General features: G+C 52.6%; 1 pseudogene; it reads right to left on the bottom strand.

Annotated features, from left to right (window-relative positions):
• Nucleotides 1-27,031, bottom strand: part of LOC126939050 (uncharacterized) — a 174,427-nt pseudogene that overhangs the window by 106,941 nt on the left and 40,455 nt on the right.

Here is a 27,031-nt window from a genome sequence, read left to right as displayed (position 1 = left end):
TTTGAACACGGCTCCTGGGACTCTGTCACTTCTCCGTCTTCTGTGGACAGCCCTGGAACAAAAAGACAGACCCCACCCAGCGAGCCCACTGGGACCCCGACACCAGGCCCTGCCCTGGCTTATAACAGAGAAGAGGCCGGTCAAAAGACACCCGAGCAGCAAGGTGGCACCTGCCTGTGACTCCCCTCGGTAGAAGAAGAACTTGGAATGGAAGGAGCCCAGGCAGTACCTGCCCAGCTGCCTTACAGCCCCAGATGGCTGCTGGACCTTGGTTTTTACTGCTATTTTATTTTTATTTTATATTTTTGGCTTGTGGGCCTTGAGAAATCCCATTCAATGGGGGACTTGGTCCCATCAAGGACTCAGGAGGGAAGGCTGAGCATGGGGTTCCTGCAGCCCCAGCCAGCCAGCAGCGTGCCCTGGGGCCCCTGACCCCACCTGTGGGTCAGAGTCCCTCCTCCGGGGCCCAAGTCCCAGGTCTAGAGGGACCTGGCTTCAACCCGAGTCCTAGGAGGAGAGGGGCACCGCAGGCCTCCAGGTGACCACGCAAGGGACCAGGGCATTGCAAGCCCTGATGCTGTAAGGATTAACATCAGAGAACCTGGGTAAGCCAGGCCAGAGACGCTGAGCCCGTGCAGTGATGAGGATGTTGGGGGCTGGCTCAAGGGAGTCAACAGCTGTGAACACTGCTGCCTCTTCCCGGCCTCATTGCTGCAGTGCAGGCAGTCTGCACCCTGGAGACTGGCCCACCAGCGCCCCAAGTGCCCTAGTCCGCTATGCCAACATGGCACCCAGAGACTTCGCACCCCTGCCTGCTGCATCACCCCCCTCCTGGAAGCCTTGTCCTGCAGCCTAGTCCCTGTTACAGCCACAGCAGGCACCACTGCCAAGCGCCTTCCAGCCGGGCTTCCCAGAGGGCAGAGGCGCCCTGCAGTCATCACCTCAGCAGCTCACACTGTGAAGATAGTTTCATCTACATTCCCATGTTCCCACCAAAGAGAATTGCTGCAGAGGATGCTCTTGATCCTGAGGTGGGGAAAACGGCACGCCAGGTGGATGGAGTCAGCTCCTTTCCCCAGCCACCACGATTGCTGGATGGACCCACGGACAAAGTGGCCATCAGACAGGAATGAGACCCAAGAGGCTCAGCATCCTGCTCGTGCCCTGACCAGGCTGACCAGGCCGACACCACTGCCGAGTGCCCCATCTGCTGAGAGACTTGGTGTCGATCCCTGGGCTGGCACTGTTTCCCAGGAGGACCGGTTGGCCACCTATGGGCAGGCTGCCCACACTGTGGAGAGGGCTGAGATCGGCCTTCACTGCAGGGAGCCCCTACTTGGACACAGACTCACTGGCCCTGCCTGTTGCCATCACAGCAGCCCACAGGGCATTGCTTGTGACCAGGGTACCCTATTCACACTGAGGGACATGCAGCCGTGGCCCCTGATCAGGGAACTAACTGTTCCCACTACGTCAGCCGCCACCTGGAAGCAACTGGGCTTAGGATCGCTCAGTTACGCTGAAGTGGTGGTTTGTCTTACAAGATAAATGTTATGCTTTCCACTGGAAACCAGCATATGGTGCTGACTCTCCGACAGCCAGAAGGTGTAGTTCTGAAAGTGAGAGTGTAGAAGTGGATGATGTTCAGTATTGCACGGAATGTCTCAGTCACAGAGTTTTCCTATGCCTGTCCTAGAGAAATGGAGTTTCGCTGGTTGGAAGGTCTGAGGACTCAGGCAGATTGAAGCTTCCCCCAGGGGAACACAACAATGGTTCTATTTAATATGAAGAGACAGGGCTAAGTTTGAAACCCTGGGACATTCTCTGGTGTTCTTGGTGTCTTCATATAAAGAAAATCAAATAAAGGTTTGCCACAGAGGCATCTGAAAAAGGAGGGGGCAGAACTATTCAGAACTCAGAGGCTTCAGAATCGAAGATGAGGCCAAGTAGGAGACTCCTGACCCACTGAGGAAGTATGTAGGGCTGCTGGTAGAGGACGTCATAGAGGTCCACCCCACCTCACGATAATGTCACAGAACCGTGCACTTGAATAGCTGTGCACATCATCTTTCCACTGATTATAGTATTTCTTTCTATTTATGACTCTCCAATCAAGCAGGGAACTTCCTACAAAATGCACGTTGCTATACCACAGCCTGGGTCTTGCAATCCAAGGCTGGCAAGGATTCCTGCACGTCAAGGGCCTCAGATGACTTTCATGCACACCCAAAGACAGAGTCCTAGATGACACCTTCCTGCTCAAAGAAGGAACGAGGGTCATTGAACAGCGAGCCAGTCACGGAAAGGGGTGAAATATGAGTGCGTGGCCTTCCTGACACCCAGACAAGACTTTGGGCACAAAGGCAGGCTGCAGCTCTGGCCACTGACTCCAACCAAGGACGACCCCATGCAGGCCGGTGTGCCCTGGCTGCTCTTCTCCCTCCTGCCACCCTCTCCTCGGCTGTCTGTGTTAGGAAGGGACAACCTGCCAGTTTTCAGAAGAAAATGTAGCTTTATTATGACATGGGAAAGACTCAAGTTATTAGGGGAGGAGGAGGAGTCCTGAAACAGCTCCTGAAAATGAGAGGGAAAAGAAAGGTGTAAATATGTTGGTAATAAAGTCTCCAACCACAGCACAGTCATGGGAATGTTTTTGTTACAATTTTTGTTTTGAAAGTTACAGTAAACAAAACAATCTCCTGAATTGTCAAAAGAACAGCAGTTTTACACAATGAAAAGCATACACACCAAGCCAAAATAAATCACAGCTGGGTCTCTATGTTGCAGTGGTGTTGGTGCAGGAGGGAACATCCAGGGAGGTTCCAGTTCCTGCCAGGCAGCCCAGGTCCACCGAGGGCCCCGGGGCTGGAGGGAGGTCACGTACCACTCGGCTCAAAGCGCTCCCTTCAAGCATCTGAAGAGGGAAAGTCCATTTATCTTCTCTGAAATGCAGGCAATTTTTCATACACTGGTGTGAATGTGTTGGGGTCACCCAGGGGCTCCCTTAGTGGCCAGATGCAGTTTGTCACAAACTGGTTTCCTGAATTTCATATTGGATCGGGAGCTAAAAGAAGAGAGATTCCCAAACCCATCATGTAAATATTTGGTTCTAACAAAGTAAAATCACAAGAGCACATCAAACACAGGACCTAATGCCCACGGTAGTGCCTAGGGCTGTTGTCCCTCTTTTGTGAGAAGTTCTATAGCAGGCACAGAGGTAATTACTTAGAAAGGCAATGCCACAGTGAGTAAGGGGGATTCACTTGGATACAAACATTTAGAATGATACCTGAAAAAAACTAATGTGGCTCCATCTCTTCCAGATTCTAATGTTCCCAGAGCAGCAGCCACCCCTAAATGCAAGTGGAGACAGGATGGAAGCCCAGGGAGACATGGGGGAGGCGGGGCTTGGCCAAACCACAGGCAGCTGCCAGAAAGGCCGACACACCTGCATTCTGCACTCTGTGGTGGACACCCCAGGAAAGCAGGGGTGCCCCTGTAACTGCCAAACAGGTTCACCTTGTCCACGGTCTAGACAGAGCTGATTTATTGAGACAGGGGAATTGCAATAGAGAAAGAGTAATTCATGCAGAGCTGGCCGTAGGAGAGACCAGAGTTATACTCCAATCAGTCTCCATTGGCATGATCCATCAGCATTCGGGGATCAGAGTTTGGAAGGATAATTTAGTAGGTGGTGGGGGAGGCCAGTGAGTCGGGAGTGCTGATTGCTTGGATCAGACATGAAATCACAGGGAGTTGAAGCTGTCTTCTTGAGCTGAGTCAGTTCCTGGGTAAGAGCCACAAAATCAGATGAGTCAGTTTATCAATCTGGGTGGTGCCAGTTGATCCATCAAGTGCAAACCTCTTAAGCACTGATATTAGGTTTTACAATAGAGACGTAATTCCCAGGAGCAATTTGGGGAGGGGCAGAATCTTGTAGCCTCCGGCTGCATGACTCCTAAATCGTAATTTCTAATCTTGTGGCTCATTTGTTAGTCTTAAAAAGGCCGTCTAGTCCCCAGGAGAGAAGGAAGTTTGTTTTGGGAAAGGGCTGTTATCATCTTTGTTTTTTGTTTTTGTTTTTTTTGAGACAGAGTCTTGCTCTGTCGCCGGGGCTGGAGTGCAGTGGCTGGATCTCAGCTCACTGCAAGCTCCGCCTCCTGGTTTTACACCATTCTCTTGCCTCAGCCTCCCGTGTAGCTGGGACTACAGGCGCCCGCCACCTCGCCTAGCTAGTTTTTTGTATTTTTTAGTAGAGACGGGGTTTCACCATGTTAGCCAGGATGGTCTCGATCTCCTGACCTTGTGATCCACCCGTCTCGGCCTCCCAAAGTGCTGGGATTAGAGGCTTGAGCCACCACGCCCAGCCTCATCTTTGTTTTAAAGTGTAAACTATAAACTAATAAATGTGCTTTATCATTTGGATGTGGTGGCTCACACCTGTAATCCCAGCACTTTGGGAAGCCAAGGTAGGCAGATAGCTTGAGCCCAGGAGTTACAGACCAGCCTGGGCAACATGGTGAGACCCTGTCTCTACAAAAAAATACAAAAATTAGCCAGGCATGGTGGTGTGGTGTATGCCTGCAGTGCCAGCTACTCAGGAGGCTGAGGTGGGAGGATCTTGAGCCCAGGAGGTGGAGGTGGCAGCAAGCTGAGATCGCCCCACTGCACTCCAGCTTGGGTGACAGAAGGAGACCCTGTCTCAAAAAAAAAAAAAAATCACGTTTCTCCCTTCATTCTTGTAATGCAGTGGATTACTCCGATTTTCCAACATAAGCTGTACATCTGCATTCTGGTGGGAAATTTTTCTTTTCTTTTTTTCTTTTTTTTTTTGTTGAGACAGGATCTCTCTGTGTTGCTCAGGCTGGAGTGCAGTAGCACAATCTCAGTTCACTGAAACCTCTGCCTCCTGGGTTCAAGCGATTCTTATGCCTCAGCCTCCCGAGTAGTGGGACTACAGGCACATGCCACCACACCCAGCTAATTTTTGTATCTTTTTTTAGAGAATAGAGGGTTTTGCCATGTTGCCCAGGCTGGTCTCAAACTCCGGAACTCAAATGACCCACCCACCTCAGCCTCCCAAAGTGCTGGAATTACAGGTGTGAGCCACCACGCCTGGCCAGAAGTCTTACTTTTTTTTTTTTTTTGAGATGGAGTCTCGCTCTGTCTCCCATTCTGGAGTGCAGTGGCGCAATCTCGGCTCACTGTAAGCTCTGCCTCCTGGGTTCACACCATTCTCCTGCCTCAGCCTCCGAAGTAGCTGGGACTACAGGTGCCTGCCACCACGTCCGGCTAATTTTTTTGTATTTTTAGTAGAGATGGGAGTTTCACCATGTTAGCCAGGATGGTCTCGATCTCCTGACCTCGTGATCCACCCTCCTCGGCCTCCCAAAGTGCTGGGATTACAGACATGAGCCACCGTGCCCGGCAAGTCTTACTTTTAAAAATGTAGGCATAGAACACATGATTTTGTGGAAATTCTGATGTGTGGGGAAAAAAATTTAGGTACAGGCCAGGCATTGTGGCTCAAGCCTATACTCCCAGCACTTTAGGAGAATGAAGCTGGAGATCACTTGAGGTCAGGAGTTTGAGATCAGTGAGGGCAACATAACGTGACCCTGTCTCTACCAAAAAAAAAAAAAAAAAAAAATCAGTGGGACATGGTGATGCATGCCTGTAATCCCAGCTGTTCTGAAGACTGAAGGGAAAGGATCACTTAAGCATAGGAGGACCAGGCTGCAGCAAGCTGTTATCCTGCAACTACACTCCAGCCTGGGTAACAGAGTGAGAATCCACCTCTTAAAAAAAAAAAAAAAAAAAAAAAAGGTTCATGTGCATTAAAAAGTGGCATGGGCTTGCATGGAACCAATCAAATTCAGCGAAAAGCCAGACTGGCTCTGGCCCAACAGTGTGAAGTCACTGATCAAGGAACAAAGGTCCTGCCTTCCGTTTACTCAGGAATTCCACTTCTAGGAATCCATCCAGAAGAAATAATCCAAAAAGTGGGCAAAATTTGACACATACACTTGAGTATCACTTTTATTTTGATTGATTTATTTTTTTGTGAGACAGTTTCACTCTTGTTGTAAAGGCTGGAGTGCGACCTCGGCTCACTGCAACGTATGCCTTCCAAGTTCAAGTGATTCTCCTGCCTCAGCCTCCCGAGTAGCTGGGATTACAGGTGCCCGCCACGACGCCCAGCTAATTTTTGTATTTTTAGTAGAGATGGGGTTTCACCATGTTGGTCAGGCTGGTCTGGAACTCCTGACCTCAAGTGACCCACCTGCCTCGGCCTCCCAAAGTGCTGGGATTACAGGCGTGAGCCACTGCACCTGGCGAGTATCACTTTTAAACCCAAAGCTGGAAAGTCTCTGAATACTCAGCAATAGAGGAAACTTAAAAATGTCATGGTCAGCCCTGTAAAATGAATGTTTGCAGCCACTTAGAATGGCTTACATGAAGACTATGAAATGTCATCAATAGATACAGGTGATACCATTTTAACGATGGTTGTTCAATATCACCATAATTTTCACCTACTATGAACATACACTTTTTTCTTTTTTTTTTTTTTTTTTTTTTTTTGAGACGGAGTCTCGCTCTGTCGCCCAGGCTGGAGTGCAGTGGCGCAATCTCGGCTCACTGCAAGCTCCGCCTCCTGGGTTCACGCCATTCTCCTGCCTCAGCCTCCCGAGTAGCTGGGACTACAGGCACCCGCCCCTGCGCCCGGCTAATTTTTTCTATTTTTAGTAGAGACGGGGTTTCACCATGGTCTCGATCTCCTGACCTTGTGATCCGCCCACCTCAGCCTCCCAAAGTGCTGGGATTACAGGCGTGAGCCACCACGCCCGGCCACTTTTTTCTTGTGACAAAAAGAAGAGGGGTTCCCCAAGGCCTCCTGTCCTGGCTGGGGTAATGTGGCTCAACAAAAGGTCATCTCCCCACTGCCCATTCTTTCCAAATTTGGAGTGATGTCCTGATATAACGTTTCTTGGCACTTCCCACATTTGATTTGCATTTTATGCACTTGACTCTCAGGAGCACTTCTCTGCACACCAGTTTCCCTTTGGCTGGCTGCATGCTGGTCCACAGCCATTTGCCCTGCTGGTTCCACATAGGAAGTGCTTTGGGCGGAAATCCACACCCTGTCCCACCCATCCCTGTCTTGAATCAAAACACTTGAATCAAAACAATCTTGAACATCATTTCTCATATCGCTGGCTGGCAGGGACGCACCTGTCTCCAAGAATTCACACCATGGACAATGGGATTCACTGGGCTGCCATTTTTGACCGTTGCAACCGCAACCCTATCTCTAAGCAGCTGAGATCACAGTCTCTTCCATTCTTCCTTCTTGTACATCATGTCATGGAACAGATGCTACACCCAGAAACCCGACAGTTCTTTCCAGGTTTCAACCTGTAAAACCTGACTCCACTCTGAAACCTCCAGGTTAACAGTCCTCCTGGGTCACAGCCCTTGCTGGGTGACAACCCTCCTGGGAGACAGCCTTCTTGGGTGACAGGCCTCCTGGGTGACAGCCCTGGGTAGCACCCCCCTGGATGACAGCCCTGGGTGAAAGCCCTGCTGGGTGACAGCCTTCCTGAGTGATAGCCTCCTAGGTGACAGCTTTTCTGAGTAACAGCCCTCCTGGGTGACAGCCTCCCTGGGTGACAGCCCTCCTGAGTGACAGCCCTCAATGCCACAGAGTGGCTGCCTGGTATCCAGCAGAGAACGAGGTGCCAGCACCTTCTGATGGTCACCAACAGGTGGCACTGCTGACCTAGGTACTGGACTCCTCTGCACCCCGGGTTCTGGATGGGGCTGGGAGGAACCAGTTCAGGCGGGATGGAGCCCTGGACCGCTTGCCCTGGACCAAAGTCAGGTGGTGAGCACTGGTGGACCCAGCTTCTTTACCTTCCTGAGGCGTTGGTCCAGGGGCTGGCTACCTGCCCTGTGCGGAGGACTTTGTCCCTGGGGCTGGTGGGTGCAATAAATTTCAGGGCCCTGACCCAGGGACAGAGGGGCACAGAGGGTAAAAGGTCCCTCACTCGCCTCTGGCAGCGCCCCCTTGTCACAAACTAGGAAAATGTCCAGAGACTGTGCCCGGTGGGGGGTTTTGCAAACAAGTCCAGTGGGTCGAAACCAGTCCAGCCGCCCCACTGAACAGATTCTACAGTGGGTCACACTTGCAGTCCCAGCGCTTGGAGAGGCTGAGGCAGGAGGATGGCTTGAGCCCAAGAGTTCGAGGCTGCCTGCCCCCTGCACCCCAGCCTGAATGACAGAGTGAAGCAAGACCCCATTGCCTCCTTATTTTAAAAAAACAAAACAAAACAAACAAAACTTTTTAAAAGTAGGTTCTGGGCTGGGCGCGGTGGCTCAAGCCTATAATCCCAGCACTTTGGGAGGCCGAGACGGGTGGATCACGAGGTCAGGAGATCGAGACCATCCTGGCTATCACGGTGAAACCCCATCTCTACTAAAAAATACAAAAAAACTAGCCGGGCGAGGTGGCAGGTGCCTGTAGTCCCAGCTACTTGGGAGGCTGAGGCAGGAGAATGGCGTAAACCTGGGAGGCGGAGCTTGCAGTGAGCTGAGATCCGGCCACTGCACTCCAGCCTGGGCGACAGAGCGAGACTCCGTCTCAAAAATAAAATAAAATAAAATAAAAGTAGGTTCTGGAGCCCGACTGTCTGGCCCAACTCCGGCTTTGCTACTGTCTCGGGCGGGGGCTGAGTCAGTCGCTGGGACAAGGATCCCAGAGCAAGTGCTTGGTTTGGGAGATGCAGGAAGCCCCAGGGGAGGGCATGAGAGGCAGGGGAGGGAAGAAGCCGGTAAAGTATGCGTTATCAAAGCAGTTACCAGTGAAGCGCCAAGCTCCATGCTGCGGGGAGCCCTGTGCTGCAGGGAGCCCTGGGACATAGCGTGGAGCAGGCCCCAGAGGTTGCCACACTAAGGAGCAAGGGGCTAGAGTAGTTGTCCACCACCCCCACAGCCACTGTTGGCTGAGACCCTCTGCTGGGGCAAGGACTCTCCAGGCCTCCAGCTGTGGAGACTGCCCGTCCTTGCAGCTGGGAGAAGCGGCCCAAGGAGCCCACTCGGGAGTCCCGGGCTTAGACCTGAAGAGGCGAGTCCTGGGTAGGGAGGGTGGGTGATTGATGGATGGGACACCAGCTGTGTCCTCTGAGGCCACTGGGCAGCTGTGTGACCTCAGGCAATTGCTCAGCCTCTCTGGGTCTTCTTATTCTCCTTTGGTAGGAGGCTACCTAAACCCAGTGAAGGTAGAGGGCCTAGAACTGTGCCTGACACAGCGCTACACATGCCAGGATCTCAGGAGCCCAAGAGGGAGTCCTGTCACATCCTGTTTCACAGAGGAGAATGCGGATGTCAGAGTGGCTAAGACACTTGCTCAATGCCACCAAGCATGAGGGGGCAGATGGGGCCTGGGGGACCCCGATCCCACACTCACGTAACCCCTGTACAGTGCGCTCCTGTGGGTAGATCAAGGCAGCACTGCCTCCAGGACCACCTCCCTCTTTCCCTCCACCAGCCAGGCATCCCCTGGGCAGGGACCACAGCACCACAGCCCCTACCCTTGGCCAGGCCTTCTGGGCCCTCTCCAGAAGGTGTCTTGGCACCACCCTGTGGCATCAGTGCTCAGCAGCTCAAGACCCATGGGGGTAAACCAGGGCCCTGCTGGCTGTGGGCAGCGCTGGTCCAGGCCCAGTGGCCTCCCGCAGGCAGGAAGTGACCAGAGGACAAAGAGACTTACTGGGAGCACCGCCTGGGAGCCTGATGAGCACCTCCAGCCAACCTGGGAGGCCTGGCCACAGACACCCTCATCTCCCCACCCTGTGCCCCGGTCCCGCTGTGCCAGCGTGAGACTAGGGGTGGGGGCAGCCAGGACGCACTTCCCCCAGGCTGCTGTCTGCAGCTGGACGCTTCCCAGAACACTGGGAAGCAAACACCAAGGAACAGCTTGTCCCTTGGCACCAAGGCAGCCGTGGCCTCCTGTGGAACAGAGCACTCACTGGCGCTCGAGCGTCCATTCCTTGCCTGTTCGACCATCGTTCCTCAGCCACTGCTAAGTGCTGGGCTGAGAGCTTGGAGCTGGGTGTAGGCCCTGCAGCAAACCCGGGTTCTGAGGGTCAGGCCCCGGGGAACTTGGGAGAGACGCCCCAGAAAGCCCAGGAGTGGAGGATGCTGGTTCCCATGAGGGGTTGTTTGTTCCATTTTTAAGGTGGGAAAGAAACAGTTTCAGAAAATGACACGAAGCCTGGGCAACATGGCGAGACCCCCATCTCTACCAAAAATTAAAAAATTAGCCTGGCAATGTGGCATGGGCCCGTGGTCCCAGCTACCCAGGAGGCTGGCTGTGGGAGGCGGGAGGATCACTTGAGCCCAGAAGGTCCAGGCCACAGTGAGTTATAATTGCACCACTTCATTCCAGCCTGGGCAACAGAGCAAGATGCTGTCTCATTTTGGGGGGAGAAAATGACAGAAGTGCTCCAAAGTCACACCGCAGCCCTCACTCTGCCTTGCCAGTGCCCCACTCACCTGCAGCATGACACAGAGGACTCCACAAGTCCCCGGGGCCACTGGGCTGGGGGGCAACAGGATTTCCAGGCCCTGAGAGGGCCAGACACCGGGCCTGAGACACCACCTTGGAGGGTGTTTGGGTGAGGGAAAAGGGACAAGATGGAGGAAGGTGAACAAGATGGAGCAGTCCCTATTGTTTCCGGGTTCTTCATCACAGATTTTCCCGCGCCCAGGAAAAGAACCAAATCAACTGAGCATGCGCAGAATGACGTCAAGCCGGGGACACCGAAATTCAAGAAGCCACTCCTACACACACGCCCCAAACTCCGCCTCTTCCAGCTCTCAGGCATAAAAGTCCGCCGCCACCGTGACTTCTTCGGCCCCCCGCATTCGTGGACCGGAGAACATCACCCGAGAGCGCTGGCGCGACTTCCCTGGCCCTTTCCCGTGGACCAGTGAACCTCGTCCGAGAGTGCGTGCATATTTGCAAAATAAAAGGGCTGCCACTTTCTTCGCTCGTTTTGGCCTTTATTGATACTTAGTCTTTGCGTCTATTAATAATAGTAATAGAGAAGCAAAAACGAAACAAAACAGAGGGGACCCTCAGCTGTGTGGCCCTGATCCCTGGGAAAGGCAGCAAAGAGTGCAGGCATCTTGGTGAGAGCGCTTGGCCTACACCAGAGACCACTCTGCAGCCAGAGAGCTGGCGCGGCCTCCCTGGGCCTCAGTTCCCTCGTCTGGAATGTGGGATCATTATGTACCCACCTCACACACGGGTGGAGTGCGGAGGAAGTGGAAAGACCCGTGGAAAGTGCTTCTTCAGCACAGGGTCCAGAACATCGAAGGCACTCAGGAAACACTACCTAACAGTATTGATTATGATTTTATTACCCATGTTAATTTATATATTTACATTGATAAACATTATCTAGTTAATATACAGTTATTGTATTTAGCATTTGTCTTTATGAATGTGCAGGGAGGCCCAAGCTGTTATTGTTCAGCCGGACCCGCTAAGTTCCTCTTATCAGATCTGTGCCCCCATCTCCCAGCATCTGGGCTGCACAGCGTCCTCTCCTTGTGGGGAAAAGAAAAAGATCAGACTGTTACTGTGTCTATATAGAAAGAAGTAGACATAAGAGACTCCACTTTGTTCTGTATTTGAGATGCTGTTAATCTGTGACCCTACCCCCAACCCTGTCCTTGCAAGAGACATGTGCTTTGGTGACTCAAGGTTTAACGGACTTTGGGCTGTGCAGGATGTGCTTTGTTAAACAAGTGCCTGAAGGCAGCTTGCTGGTTAAAAGTCATCACCATTCTCTTAATCTCAAGTACCCAGGGACACATACACTGCTGAAGTTTGCAGGGACCTCTGCCTAGGAAAGCTAGGTATTGTCCAAGGTTGCTCCCCATGTGATAGTCTGAAACATGGCCTCATGGGAAGGGAAAGACCTGATCGTCCCCCAGCCTGACACCCATGAAGGGTCTGTGCTGAGGAGGACTAGTATAAGAGGAAAGAAGGCCTCTGGGCAGTTGAGATAGAGAAAAGCATCTGTCTCCTGCCCGTCCCTAGGCAATGGAACATCTCAGTGTAAAACCAGATTGTATGTTCTATGTACTGAGAAGGGAGAAAACCGCCTTAGGGCTAAAGGTGGGACGTGCTAGCGCTAGCGGCAATGCTGCTCTTTATGCACTAAAAGGTTTATGGAAATGTTTGCATATGCAAATCAAGGCACAGCACTTTTCCTTAAACTTATTCATGTCACAGAGATCTTTATTCATATGTCTTTCTGCTGACCTTCTCCCTACTATGATCCTATTGTCCTGCCACTTCCCCTTTTCTGAGATGGTAAAGATAATGATCGATAAATACTGAGGGAACTCAGAGACTGGTGGGTGCCGGCGGGGTCCCCTGGGCCCACTTTTTCTTTCTCTATACTTTGTCTCTGTGTCTCATTTCTTTTCTCAAGTCTCTCGTTCCACGTAACGCCCACAGGTTTGGAGGGGCAGGCCACCGCTTCACTTGTGGCTCACACTTGCAAGGAACTGCTTCTCCCACGCAGGCAGAGAGCGGGAATGCCTGGGAGTCTATCCCTCCTCCCCTGCCCCAGGTGTTTTCAGCTAATGCCTGACCAGGGCAGAAGTCTTGGGGCCAGGCTCCCTTGTCTGGAGCTCCCTGCAGGGTCGGGCTGAGGCTGGGCCTCTCCTGAAATCACAACTGGCTCAAATGATTTCCCTTCCCTGTCCTGCTCCCCTTCTCCTCTCCCTTGCCATGACCTCAGGAGGCTTCCTTAATAAACCCCCTGCACAGAAATACTTGTCTCGGGGCCTGCTTCTGGAACCTGCCTAAGACTCATGAACAAACTGCCCCCGCAGAGCTTGAGACCATCTGACACTGCCAGGTAATGGAACGTTTCCTTATGTCAGAGAGCACAGGAGGGTGACAGGCTGTCACGTGTGTCTGTCGCTCCTAGGGAAAGGCCTGTGCACCCTTCCCAAGCATTCACAGCTTATCTAGAATGAAGGAGAAGTGCCAGTCACAGTAGCGAATCCCCCATGGAAAGAACTTGGTTCCAGAAATCATGCTTACTTGCTTTGAGCGACTGCTAAGTTAGAGAGCTCCTTGTTCCTCAATATCCCAGACAAGGGAAAGGAAAACTGGGATTGAATGCCGAGCAAGAGTCTGCTCAGTGCCTACCCAGTGTCCATGCTCGGCTTCTGTCTTAGTAACAGACTCTGAGTTGATTCAGGGTGACTGGGTGAGCAGCCAGGAGACACCCTTTTCCAGCTTCTCTAGCAAATACAGATGGCCGGCGAGGCGCAAGCAGAAGCTGCTGGCCAGGACTCTCAGGAAGGCTCCAAAAAGGCCAATGCATGTGAAAAAACCCCCAGTATGTGCCTTTTTAACCTTTGTTCTTCTTTTCCCTGCCTGGAACATATACATGATAGCTGGCACTCCAGGTGCCATTTGGGAACCTTCAGGGTAGAAGTCAAACCCTAAAGATGGCAGAGCAGAAAGACAGAGTAATTATGGGGTCCTGATGACTGTCTAGAACTGCCATACATGTTCTAGAAGGCGCTGACTTCTTTGACCTGGGACAATAAGCCTGTTTTATTGAAGCCACTATTTTCCAGGTCTCTACTACTTGCAGCTGGATACAACTCCTAAGTGGTAGAGATGTCACCAAAGGTCTACCGTTTTGTTCCTCAGTGAAATGAGAAGACTCTTCCCAGCCCATTTCCTAACAGGGCCACCTGCTCCCACTCACAGAGACTTGATTGCAAGGGAAGAGGACCCTTCTGCATCACTGAGAAAGCCACCCTGCCTTGGGGTCCAGGTCTGCTTGAGGCAATTGGAGAATTCCACCTGCCGGCACAGGGCCAGAGTTGGGACAGGCAGCACCCGGCAGTTCTCAGTACTGCACGGAATAGGGAGAAAAGAGAGGGGAACACTCTGGCCAGTCTCTCCCTGTGGGGGTCCAAAATCTCTGTTGAATTACAGTGAAAATCAGGCCAGGTGAGGTGGCTCACACCTGTAATCCTAGCGCTTTCTCCCTAGGAGTTTGAGGCTGCAGTGAGCTATGATAGTACCACTGCACTCCCAGCTGTTGATGGCACCTGGGGAGGGATAGACCCCTCATGTTGGCAGATCCTAGAACACAGTTCCTGGAGGTGCTTGGCACATCCCTCCATGGTTGTCCCTAAGTGGTTCTGTGGTCAGCGTGGGACAATACACGGCAAGACTTGGTGCTCCCTGCACGTGAATCGGCTGTGAAAAGGGGACTTCACCACACACAAAAAAATGGCCATCACCGTGGTAGTGTGAGGAGCTGTGGCAGGTGTGGGATGGTGGGGAGGGTTAAACCCCTCCAACAGCCATATTAGGAGTGGCTCCTGGGCTTTCACTCAAAAGGCTCCGCTTGTCTGTGTGTCCTTCTGCAGACTCGGCAGAAGCTGGGGCCTGGGAAGCCATAGGGCACGGGCATCTGTGAGGCACCTGGTACAAAGACACGTGTTTCCCACGCAGTGGGTGGTCTTCACAGGCTTTTCCCTAAGCTGGCTGTTGCCACTGGAATCCCCGTGTAAATCAGGTTTCTTTTAGTTGCAAGTGAGAAAACCAACTAAAATTCATTTTGAGAGAGAGAAGGAGAGGGAGATTTGTTGGCTCAGTATCTTAGCTTGGGTTCCCCAAAAGTCACATATTTGGGAGGTGGTCCCGGAAAGCGCTGGCCACTTTGTATGCAGTAGGCAGTCAGCAAGAGTGGGTGTGGGGAAGCAGTAGAGGGGCAGGAAGGAAGCCAGGTAAGGGTGCCATGGTGAGCAGGTGCCCATTGTGGGCACCGGGGTTAAGTCCTACTGGGGAGCGTCACAAGCCCCAGTCCATCTGCACCCAGATGTCGAGAAAGCTGGGGCTGGCTGCACTCACCCACCCAGTGGCCGAGGGTCACTCTGGGGCACTTACTTTCTGGCACTAGCAGCCTGCCTCCCACAGGTGCAGGTCCCACCAGGGAGGTCCACAGGTAACTTCTGTGAAGGCCAAGGGGACATGGCCAGGGACCAACAGCATCTGCCTGACCCAGTTCATAGGAAAGTGAGCCAAACTCGGGCCCCCAGGTGCCATTGTTGGCCACCCCTCTCTCCACACCTTGCCTCGGTCTTTCCATGCTCAGGTGTCGCCATGCAGTTGTCCTTCAAACCCTCCCCACTCCTAACAACCCCTTGAAAAGAGCTGCTCTTGCTATTGCAGCAGAAGTCCCAGAAGTGGGCTACTTGGTCCACACATGGCCACAGGTCCTTTCTTGAACCACTCACTGGGGCTCTGTGGTGTTACCTGCTTGAAACACCCACGTACTTTGCCACGTGCTGAGGCCTCAGTGGGGATGAAGTCAGCCCCCACAGGCTGTACGGACCCATCATGCAGGGGCAGATGCTTCTCAGGAAAGCTCAGGTGTGTGGATGCCAAGTGGGCAAAAGTGCAAAGACTTTTTAGCCCATATGACTAATGGGAAGACTGAGGCTCACAGAGGGAGAGTAACTTGCTCAGTCACACAGCTGGTGAACAAGGAGCTGAAGTTCAAACTCAGGTCTGGCAACAAAGCCTACACTAAAACATGTTTGGGGTGTACGTGATGATAGACGAGCTTCATTAAAGTTTTTCTTTTTTTCTTTTTCTTTTTTTTTTTAAGACAGAGTTTCGCTTTGTCACCCAGGCTGGAGTGCAGTGGCACAATCTTGGCTCACTGCAGACTTTGCCTTCTGGGTTTAAGTGATTTTTCTGCCTCAGTCTCCCAAGTAGCTGGGACTACGGGTGCCCGCCACCACACTTGGCTATTTTTTGTATTTTTAGTAGAGACAAGGTTTCACCATGTTGGTCAGGTTGGTCTTGAACTCCTGACCTCAAATGATCCACCTGCCTCAGCCTCCCAAAGTGCTAAGATTACAGGTGTGATCCAGCACCCAGACAAAAATTTTTCCTTTCTTTTTTTTTTTTTTAAACCAAACACTGTGAGCATCCCTCTAACATCCCTGACCCCCCAAGTCTTGGTCCTTTCCCCAGGGAAGACAGCTGCTCGTGTAATACCTTTGGGAGAATTAGAAAAAGGCTCCTGCGCTGGGTGGACTCAGCCCTGCAGGCACCTGACTGGAGAATGCAGCACGGGCTGGACAGACCCCACTCTCCCCTGTGGCAGGGCAACTTTGTAACTTTGTGCCATACACAGCCTGACCAACTGTACAAGGAGGCCCTGCCTCCCCTGCCTTCACCGGCAACAATGACTTTCATCATTCTGACACATGTACTTTCACCCTTTTCTAAACCTTTACTTTCCTCTCTATTAATCCATGGAGAATATATAGGAGAGTTTTCTGTTTAAATGCACAGGAGGCATCATGCTCTACTTAGCGTATGACTTGGCTTTGCTCATTCAACAGCCTCTTTCCAGGAAGGCCACATAGGTCTACTCACTGCAGACACCACACAGTTTTCCATACTTTCCATACATACAGTTTCTCAGCATCACACACAATGCTGAGATGAAAAGTCTTATGCAGGTATCTTCACACACCTGAGCAAACATTTCTACAGGAATAACTCCCCCCAGTGGGATTCTTGGATCAAAGGGAAGCACACATGATTACACTAGAAGTTGACAGGCATTGCCCAGTTGACGCCCTCACCCACAGGGCTCTTTCCCTTCGCAATACCGGGTCCTTGTTTTTAACTCTGTGCCAACCCGATGGGCAGAGAGTAGCACCTTGTCAGGCCAGGCGCGGTGACTCAAGCCTGTAATCCCAGCACTTTGGGAGGCCGAGACGGGCGGATCACGAGGTCAGGAGATCGAGACCATCCTGGCTAACATGGTGAAACCCCGTCTCTACTAAAAAATACAAAAAAAAAAAACTAGCCGGGCGAGGTGGCAGGCGCCTGTAGTCCCAGCTACTCGGGAGGCTGAGGCAGGAGAATGGCGGGAACCCGGGAGGCGGAGCTTGCAGTGAGCTGAGATCCGGCCACAGCACTCCAGCCTGGGTGACAGAGCGAGACTCCGTCTCAAAAAAAAAAAAAAAAAAAAAAAAAAGTAGCACCTTGTCATGTCGTCTCCTGCCTGTTTGATCCAGGATTTTGTGGACCATGGGTTTGGCAGCTGCTGGCACTACTTCTTCTGCACATTCCCTCTTTGTGTCCTTTTCCAGATTACTATTTCTTTTTTTTTTTTTTTTTTTTTTTTTTTTTTTTTTTTTTTTTTGAGACGGAGTCTCGCGCTGTCACCCAGGCTGGAGTGCAGTGGCCGGATCTCAGCTCACTGCAAGCTCCGCCTCCCGGGTTCACGCCATTCTCCTGCCTCCGCCTCCCGAGTAGCTGGGACTACAGGCGCCCGCCACCTCGCCCGGCTAGTTTTTTGTATTTTTTAGTAGAGACGGGGTTTCACCGTGTTAACCAGGATGGTCTCGATCTCCTGAACTTGTGATCCGCCCGCCTCGGCCTCCCAAAGTGCTGGGATTACAGGCGTGAGCCACCGCGCCCGGCCCAGATTACTATTTCTTTGGGGCTTTTTTGTTAGTGATTTGTAGCATGCTTTAAAATAAAATCCTCTGTCTGCCATGGTCTGCAGGTGACAAATATTTCTTCTCAGCTAATTGTTTTACTTTCAGCCGAGTTGGTGGGGACTTTGTGATTGTTTTTGTGATTGGTCTTTGGAACTTGCTCATGTTTGTGTAATCAGATTTGTCATTCTTTTCCTTTGTCATTTCAGGGTTTGTCTTAGGAATTCTTCCCTCTTCAACCTGTTCCTCCACCTCCCTCCACAGACCAGCCAGCGTTCTCTCTAGATCTGCCTCTCCCTCCATGCCATACTCTTGGGCCCTTTGTGGTGAAGCCAGATGGCCATCTTCCTGCCCCTGCCCCTGAAGGAGAAAGCTCCAAGACCTGCTGCGTTCACAGCCCCTTCCTGGAACCCCACCTCCATGTGTCCACCTACCTCCTCAACATGCCTGAGCCCCTGTTGCTTTTCTCTCGCAGCAGCCTCAGGTGCAGAGCCTGGGGACTGTGGTTTGACACTGATGTCCTCCTTTTTTTTTTAGATGGAGTTTCGGTCTTATTGCCCTAGCTGTAGTGCAAAGGTGGGATCACTGCAACCTCTGCCTCCAGGTACAAGCAATTCTCCTGCCTCAGCCTCCCAAAGTACTGGGATTACAGATGTGAGCCACCGTGCCCAGCCATGAAGCCATGATGCCCATTTTTTTTCTTTTTTTTTTTTTTTGAGATGGAGTCTTGCTCTGTTGCCCAGGCTAGAGTGCAATGGCGCAGTCTCAGTTCACTGCAACTTCTGCCTCCCGGGTTCAAGCGATTCTCCTGCCTCAGCCTCCCGAGTAGCTGGGACTACAGGCACATGCCACCACACCAGGCTAATTTTTGTATTTTTAGTAGAGACAGCGTTTCACTATGTTGGCCAGGCTGGTCTGGAACTCTTTTTTTTTTTTTTTTTTTTTTTTTTTTTGAGACAGAGTCTCGCTCTGTCACCCAGGCTGGAGTGCAGTGGCCGGATCTCAGCTCACTACAAGCTCTGCCTCCCAGGTTTACGCCATTCTCCTGCCTCAGCCTCCCAAATAGCTGGGACTACAGGCGCCCGCCACCTCGCCCGGCTAGTTTTTTGTATTTTTAGTAGAGACGGGGTTTCACCGTGTTAGCCAGGATGGTCTCGATCTCCTGACCTCGTGATCCGCCCGTCTTGGCCTCCCAAAGTGCTGGGATTACAGGCTTGAGCCACCGCGCCCGGCCTGGTCTGGAACTCTTGATCTCGTGATCCACCCACCTCAGCCTCCTAAGTGCTGGGATTACAGGTGTGAGCCACTGCGCCCCACCCCGATGCCCTTCCTAAGTGCAGTCAGCACACCTGCTGCTCACCACCCCTGGCCAGGCCAGGTCACAGCCAGGTCCAGCCCTGGATTTGTGGTTGTTATTTCTGCAGAACAGATCATCCAGGCATCTCTGCCTTGTCTCTGGCTCCCCCCAACTCCGGGGCTGCTGCTGCTGACGTCTCCTTCCTGCCTATATCAGACCCAGCTCCCCCATGTTCATCCCTGGGGCCCGAGTCACCTGCTGCTCCCGCTGGCCCATCCACTGTCCATTACCAAGCCGCACACGGCTCATCGACCTACAGCCACACTTGTCATATGTCCATGCAGACCATGAGTCCAGAGGAGCACGTGATGCAACCTCCCACACCTGACTCTTTTACAAACCAGCAGGCCACTGGGAGGCTGCTCTCCTTGCCTCTGGGGCGGCAGCAGGGGAAGCAGGGAGAATGAACAGCCTCCAAAACACTCCTCAGATGGAGCCGCCATGGGGCAACAAAGAGTCACCATCAACAAAACCCATTTAGCCCAATTAGCCTCCTGCCCAGCAAATCGGAGAGGCATGCTCTGCCCTCAGTCAGTGTCCCAGGGCCCTGGCTCAGCTTGCAGGGAGCCACTCTCCAGGTGAGGCTCAGGTTTGGGGGCTCTCTGTGTGCCCCATCTGCTCCAGAATGCTCTCCTCAGATGGGCTTCCTCTGTTCTCTGCTCTGTGCTCCCTGCTAGGAGTCCAGTCCTCGAAGGTTGGAGGGTCCGGAGAAGAAAAGGGCCAAACGGAGGAAGAGGACCCTGGGAACCCATGGGTGCTGCAGAGCTGGGGAGGTAACGTGTCCAGCCCAGCTCTGCTCCTCTCTGCCAGTTCCCGAAGCCAGAAGGAGGCAGCCCACTTTTCCCATCTTTTCAGAGGAAGTGTTGAGTCCAACAGGCTGGGGTTCAAATCCCAGCCTCACTGCTTTCCTGTAACCCTGGACAATTTTATTCTCCTTTCTTAGACTCTGTTTCCTCATCTGGAAAGGCGGGGGCTGTCTGAGAACTGAACCTGAGAAGGCACAGGAAGGTCTTCCCATAGCTTTTGCAAAGAGTTCCACAAACACTCACTCTCCTTCATCCGAGCAGCAATCCTTGCTAGGCCTCAGGTGCAGGGGGTAGCGGGGAACAAAACACCATCCTTGCCCTTTTGCAGCTTACAGTCTAGTGATTCTCGTCATCAGTACATGTGGCCAAAGGCCCTGGTTGACTTGTAGGCTGTGGTGTCGAATATGAGCCTCTGGGTGGTATGGAAAATCTGGGAAACAGGTGGAAAGGGCAGCTATTCAAACCCTGTGAGGGTGCCGAGGCCATCAGGTTACAAATGGCAGCACAGGTGAACTCAGGCCTTCTCACCTGGGGCTTGTCAGATAGTCAGGACAGGAGGCACCCAGATTCCTCCAAGGAGCCACAGGGCTGGCCAGGCCTGGAGGAGAACAGAGTGTCAAAGTTCAGGGGACCCAGTCTCTCGCCCGTTCAGGAGCTTATGTCCCTGCAGGGCCCCCAAAAGCACAGCTGAGTTTCTCCCATTTTCTCTGCATCTCCTTCTATCTTCAGCTTCCTCTGAAGGTGGCCTTTGTTTTTCCTGCCCATCTTTGGTGGCTCTCAAATGTCATTCCTGCCCCACAGAGAAAAGGGTGCCAAGTGGCCAACCATTCAGCATGAGGGTCTCCTGCAGCAGCTCACTCAGGCCAGAGCCCTCCCAGGATGCTGATCCCATGAATGGACGGAGGTTCCTGCCTGCCTGGTCACTGTGGCCCTGGTAGTGAGGGGAAGTCAAGGAGCACAGGCGGGATTTGTGCAAAAGGTCTGGCCCACGACTCCTTCCTCGGTAGGGGCTGTGGGCTTCCAACCTTCCCAAGATTTCCTATGCAGAGCCAGGGCCTAAGCCTTGGACCCTTTGGTCATGCAGGCCCCTCCAAGGCCCTGGGCCCACTGAGACCTCTGGCCTTGAAGCACTTGGTCCCCAGCTTATGTAAAACTTGGCATGAGTGAGAAAGTCAACCACAGCGGGTGAAGACTGCCACCTCTTTCCAGCCTGTCTTTCCTCCACCACACTTTGGGGAGGTGAGGGGGCTCAGGCTTGATCATCAGGGGGTGTTCAGGCACCTCTTGCATAGGAAAGTTGTTCCTCGGCACCCCAGCATGGGCTTGGCTTACAGGAGCCATTCCTCCTCCTGGGCTGACTCACCTGCTTGGCACCAGGACACGGAAGATTCAGGGCCAGGGGCGGGGTCCTGCGGTTGTGGGCTGCAGGTAGATGGTGAAGGCAAATCGGAGTTGAAATGCATAGAGGCTCTCTAGGACACAGTGCAAATATACCGGAAATCCACCCACCGATTCCAACACCTGACCAAGATCCCCGGATGCAGAGCAGGCAGGCTTTGCCCGTAGCCATGGAGAAACCAAACCAGTGGGAGGTTCCCTTCCCATCTCTGCAAACGTGCTGTTCCCAGGAGCTCTGCCTACCTTGAATGTCCCATTTCTAGCTCTAGGATTTGCATCTGACAGTGGAATGTGTGTTTATGAAGGGAAGACCACAGAAAAGAATCTTTTGGGAAAATAAATGGTCTTCCCTGCTTGGCCTGCTTTGAGAATGCAGATTTTCCTTGCACTTGGAGCTTTCCTTCTCTAGGCTATTTTCAGTATAACAGTGGATGTGAGTTTGGCCTTGGAGCCAGACTACCTGGCTTCAAAGTCGCTTGCCACTTCCTACCTGGGACCTAAGGCAAGCCGTGGAGCTCTAGGTCCCTCACCTTTGAAACAGGAAGAACCACAGTGCCCATGTTGTATCATACACTTGCATATGCAGGCACAACCTACTTGCAAAAAGCAAGGAGCAGGGTAAGGAAGCAGCTATCTCGGTCACGTTCCCCAGAAGCAGAGCCTGATTTGTATGGCAGTGACTGATGAAGGACAGGCACCCAAGGAGAGCGGTAACGGAACGGGGGTTGAAGACAGAGAGGGGAGAAGCCATGCAAGACTGTGACCCCAGGCAAAATCCTACAGAAGCAGTTCCCTCAGGGGGACTGTGGAGTGGAGTCACATCTCTGTTTCCCAGCCTGACCAACGGATACATGTGTCAGTCATTAGTGAAGGGCCATCCTGTGGCAGGGGGACAGTTCCAGCTCTTTGCAGAAAGGGCCAAGGGACTCCAATAGCTTGATGACAGTCTTGCTGCAAAGAGTCATAGGTGTGGACAGTTGGAAACCAAGGCCACTCAGGCCAGGAAAGGGGCGCATGGGAAGGTACGAGGGGTCATGCTTCTGTGACCTGCCAGTGGAGAGTGGACACAAGACAAAGGTGAGCGTTCTGAATTCAGAGACCAGAAATGGAGGCTTTCACAAATATGCATGCACCAAGCTTTTTCATGGGATAGTCTATCTGGAAGATCATTCCAGGCTGCAGTGTGTAAAGCTATGTCATTCTTCTTTTTCACAGTTGCAGAGTTCACTGAGTGGCTACATTATTATAGAGCTCACCAACCTCTACTGACAGCTATTTAGATTCTTTCCAATCTTGCTATTACAAGAAAAACATACCACAATAAATATCCCTGTACTAAGGCCATCAGCACATTTGCAAGTGTCCTTGCTAAGTTTTTGTATTTTTAGTAGAGACGGGGTTTCACTGTGTTAGCCAGGATGGTCTCGATCTCCTGACCTCGTGATCCGCCCGTCTCGGCCTCCCAAAGTGCTGGGATTACAGGCTTGAGCCACCGCGCCCGGCCAATCCCAGTGCTTTGGAAGACCGAGTGGGCTGATCACCAGGTCAGGAGATCGAGACCATCCTGGCGAACTCGGTGAAACCCTGTCTCTACTAAAAATACAAAAAAATTATCCAGGCATAGTGGCAGGCGCTTGTAGTCCCAAGTACTTGGGAGGCTGAGGCAGAAGAATGGCGTGAACCTGGGAGGTGGAGCTTGCAATGAGCTGAGATCGCACCACTGCACTCCAGCCTGGGCAACAGAGTGAGACTCCACCTCAAAAAAAAAAAAAAAAAAAGCTTGTTTGGGCTCTCAGCTCTGGGAGTGTAGGAAGCGGGTCTCCCTTGATAATTGTGTCCCACAGCTTCAAAGGTGAGGGCCAGCAGGGCCCTTGGGGATCTTGGGGACCAACCACCACAGTGGACAGAGGAGATGGCGCAGGTCACACACTGTGTTGGGGGACAACTGTGGACCCAGGACCCTTTCTGAATCACTGTTGACGGCTCGTTCACTCTTTTGGCAAGCACTCCTCAATGGCTGGATTCCCCAACTTACAGGCAGGGCTGTGCCATAGGGGGAACCAACTCCACATGCAAAGGCAACCATAACTGCCCTGCAAGGCAAGGACAGAGGAGCTTGTTTGGGGAAGTGGGGAGGTGGCTCGGAGGGGGTGGTCTGGAAACCTTAGCTTGTGTTGGGGCATGGTAAGTGCAAAGACCTTGAGGCAGGTGAGAATGAGCATTTTGAGCGTAGAGGCCACAGGGAGAGGGTCCCACTTGCAGGGGTATCAGTCAGAGAGACTGTCCTCCAACCAAGACCACGTAACCAAGACCTGGCAGAAATGGAAACAACGGGCAAAGAGCTTTCTAGGCAGGGGGAGTGGCTCAGGGAAGTCCATGCAGTTGGAAGGAGCTGCACAGCTGCAAGAGTGTGGCTCCAGACTGGCGGGGACAGACAGAGTGAGCCGAAGCAGTCAGGCAGGATAGGGTGGACATAGGTAGGATCCATCACAGGGTGGAGGGGCTCAGCTTTCCTCAGGCGCCTCACTCAGCTGCCCTTGTCCATCTGGACAGATACCCCTCCGGGTGTGGCCATCGGGAAGGAATCCTGCCCCATCGCTGACAATGAGCTGCGTTATTTGGAGAGGCGGACCCAGTCCCTAGAGCTGGTGTAAGCCCCGGGTGTAGCAGGTGCACTCAGGAGGAAGGGCTGCCAGCCCAGTGATGGGTGGAGCCACGTGCTTACCAAAGCTGGGTCTACTCAGTGTGGCCCGGCTGAGGCCACCACATGCATGGTTTTCAGCTATGCCTCCTCATTCACTTGCTGTGTGAATCTGGGCTGCAGGGCCTGCTGCTCTGTGCCACAGGCCAGTGCCCTGTAGTGCAATTGTATCTGAGGACCTAAGGTGGCCAGGGAAGCCCCAGATGGGACTTGGCAGGGGAAGCAGGGCCTGTGGATGGATGGAGAGCTGTCATGTGGAAAGGCAGTGTGTCTCCAGGCCCTGGCCCAGCCTCCAACCATCCCAAGTCCCCTCCAGGCCTCTCCAGACCAGGGCCACCACATACAGGCTGTGCCATTTGGGTGAGTGACCTCACCTCTCCAAGCCTCAAAGTCCTGATCCCCATTAAGAGGGTGCAGTGAGAGGGTGAGTCTGAGCCCACTGGGGCCTGGCAGGCACCTGCCCACACTGACCCCAGACATCTGCTCATTCCAGAAACCTCCTGGGAACGTCCACCATGTGCCAGGCACAGCGTCAGACAGGAGGGGACAGAGAGAAGCAAGATCAACAGCCGCCCTGCCCTTGTGGAGCTGGCGTTCTAGTACAGGAGACAAAACAAGGTGCTTCTGAGGAGGAAGCCGTGCTCATCAGGCAATCTGCGTCACCGCTCAGGAGGAGACTTTGGAGCGAGATGGAGGAGACACCTGGGGTTAAGCAGAGGGAACTGCAGCTGCAAAGGTCCTGAGGGGGAATGAACGCCCAGCGTTTGAGGAGCAGAGCTGGCCTCTCGGTGCCCACCCTAGGGAGCAGGTTTTCCACCTTATTCTTAGTACCCTAAGAGATCCCCTCCACTGCAAATGAACGAGGATGGCATTGGCCCTTTTATAGAGGGGAAGTTCTTCCTAAGACAAAACCAAAGTCCCTGCAGTTGCAACTGAAGCTGAGCCTTCTCTTTTAGTCACGCTGACCCCCCAGACCCAGAGCCAGCTGGTTCCTCCTGCCTCCTGCTCACAGCTCCAGGAAAGCATCCTGGTGGGGAAAGTCAATGAAACACCAGGTGGCCTAAGGCTTCTTCCCAGGACCCCAAGGTAACTAGACAGGGCTGGGATGCAGTCAGAGGGGCAAAGTTCTGCAAAACAAACTGGACCCAGGGCACTGAGGGAAGCCTAGGTTCTGTCTGAGTGCTCTGCACAGAGATAGGAGGAAAGACAGTCGGGGGTTTTGTGAGGGAGGGGATAGGTGGATAGTAGTAATGAACGGTGTTCTAGTTGGTGCCCAGTAACCAAGAGGAAGAAGGAAGGAGAGGGGGGATCAACTTCAGGCACAGCTGGATCCAGAACCCTAAGGCTTGGGCTATGGCTGTTCCCCACCCCTCGTATCATCTAGTCTCAGTCACCTTCCTCTCTGTGACACAATAGCCTCCTCCCTAGGGCTCCTTCCTTCCACTCTTGCCCCCACAAATCCATTCTCCATATATTGTTAAAACCATGCCACTCCCCTGCTTAACCCCTCTCTCCATGGCTTCCTGACGCCCTCCACATAAAGCAGAAACTCCTTGCCCAGGCCCCAGAGGCCCCCGCTGACCTCCCCAACCCCACCTCGCTCTCCTCTCCCCTCGCTCCCTCTGTCCTTTCTGTCCCTTGAACACACCAAGCACATCCCCATCTGGCCAACATTGCACCTTCTGTCCCCTCCTCCTGGTATGTCACCATGTGGCCACCCCTTCTCAGCAGGACAGTCCAGATGTCGCTGTCCTCGGCCATCCAGCCCCCAGCCCCCCATCCACTCCCCACACCAGCCCTGTCCGGTGGTTCCTTCTGTGATGGAAATGCTCCCCATTCGCTGTCAAACACAGCAGCCACCCCGTGCCGCTAATGAGCCCCTGAAATGTGGCTGTTGTGATGGAAGAACTGAACTCTTAATTTTCTTCTTTTTTCTGAAAAACAAAATTTCTGTAAACTGCTTGAATGCAGAGATGTTCTTTGCAATCCCAATACAGTACAGATTTCTTTTCCAAAATGAAATGATCAAGGAAAAAAAGAAAAAGAGCTATATAAAATGTTCTCCTGAAGAAACAGGACAATCTCATCTTTCTTTAAAAACAAAACAGGCCGGGCGCGGTGGCTCAAGCCTGTAATCCCAGCACTTTGGGAGGCTGAGACGGGCGGATCACGAGGTCAGGAGATCCAGACCATCCTGGGTAACACAGTGAAACCCCGTCTCTACTAAAAATACAAAAACTTAGCCGGGCGAGGTGGCAGGCGCCTGTAGTCCCAGCTACTCGGGAGGCTGAGGCAGGAGAATGGCGTGAACCCGGGAGGCGGAGCTTGCAGTGAGCTGAGATCCGGCCACTGCACTCCAGCCTGGGTGACAGAGCGAGACTCCGTCTCAAAAAAAAAACAACAACAACAACAACAAAAAAAACAGGCCGGGTGTGGTGGCTCATGCCTGTAATCCCAGCACTTTGGGAGGTTGAAGTGGGTGGATCATGAGGTCAGGAGTTTGAGACTAGCCTGACCAACATGGAGAAACCCCGTCACTACTAAAAATGCAAAAATTAGCTGGGAATGGTGGTACATGCCTGTAATCCCAGCTACTCGGGAATCTGAGGCACGAGAATGGCTTAGACCTGGGAGAAGGAGGTTGCAGTGAGCCGAGATAGCACCATTGCATTCCAGCCTGGGCAACAACAGTGAAACTCCGTCTCAAAAAACAAAAACAAAAACAAACAACAAAAATCAAAACGATCCTTTTGAATGTGTGGTGCAGGTGTAGGATTGAAGCCATGGGCTTTAGCGGTGCTGTGAGTCCAGGGCTTTGCTAACAGCCAGCACCACAGACAGAGTAGCACTCTGGCCCAAACCATCCTTGCTGCTTTTACAGAAGCTTCCTGAACCTAAGTGATCAGTTCCCAGCTCTCCTTAAACTCCCAGTCCCCACCCTGGGCTTCTCTCCCTAACACCTTCATTGCTTTGGGAGCCCCTGAAGTGAACCCTGAAGTACTCCCTCTGTCAAATCTGGGCTCAGACCTTTGCCCTTCTCTGTGTCACTAGGAAATTTCAGTCAAGAGGGTGGAAATGGGTCATTTCAGACCATGCAGCAAAGCCACTGCCAGGCAAGTTTTTTTTTTTTTTTTTTTTTTTTTTTCTTCAGACAGAGTCTCTCTCTGTCCCCCAGGCTGGAATGCAATG

This window comes from Macaca thibetana, chromosome 16, assembly GCF_024542745.1.
Source record: "Macaca thibetana thibetana isolate TM-01 chromosome 16, ASM2454274v1, whole genome shotgun sequence".
Taxonomy (NCBI): Eukaryota; Metazoa; Chordata; class Mammalia; order Primates; family Cercopithecidae; genus Macaca; species Macaca thibetana.
The sequence above is the reverse complement of the archived record's forward strand: the minus strand, read 5'-3'. Positions and strand labels throughout refer to the sequence as shown.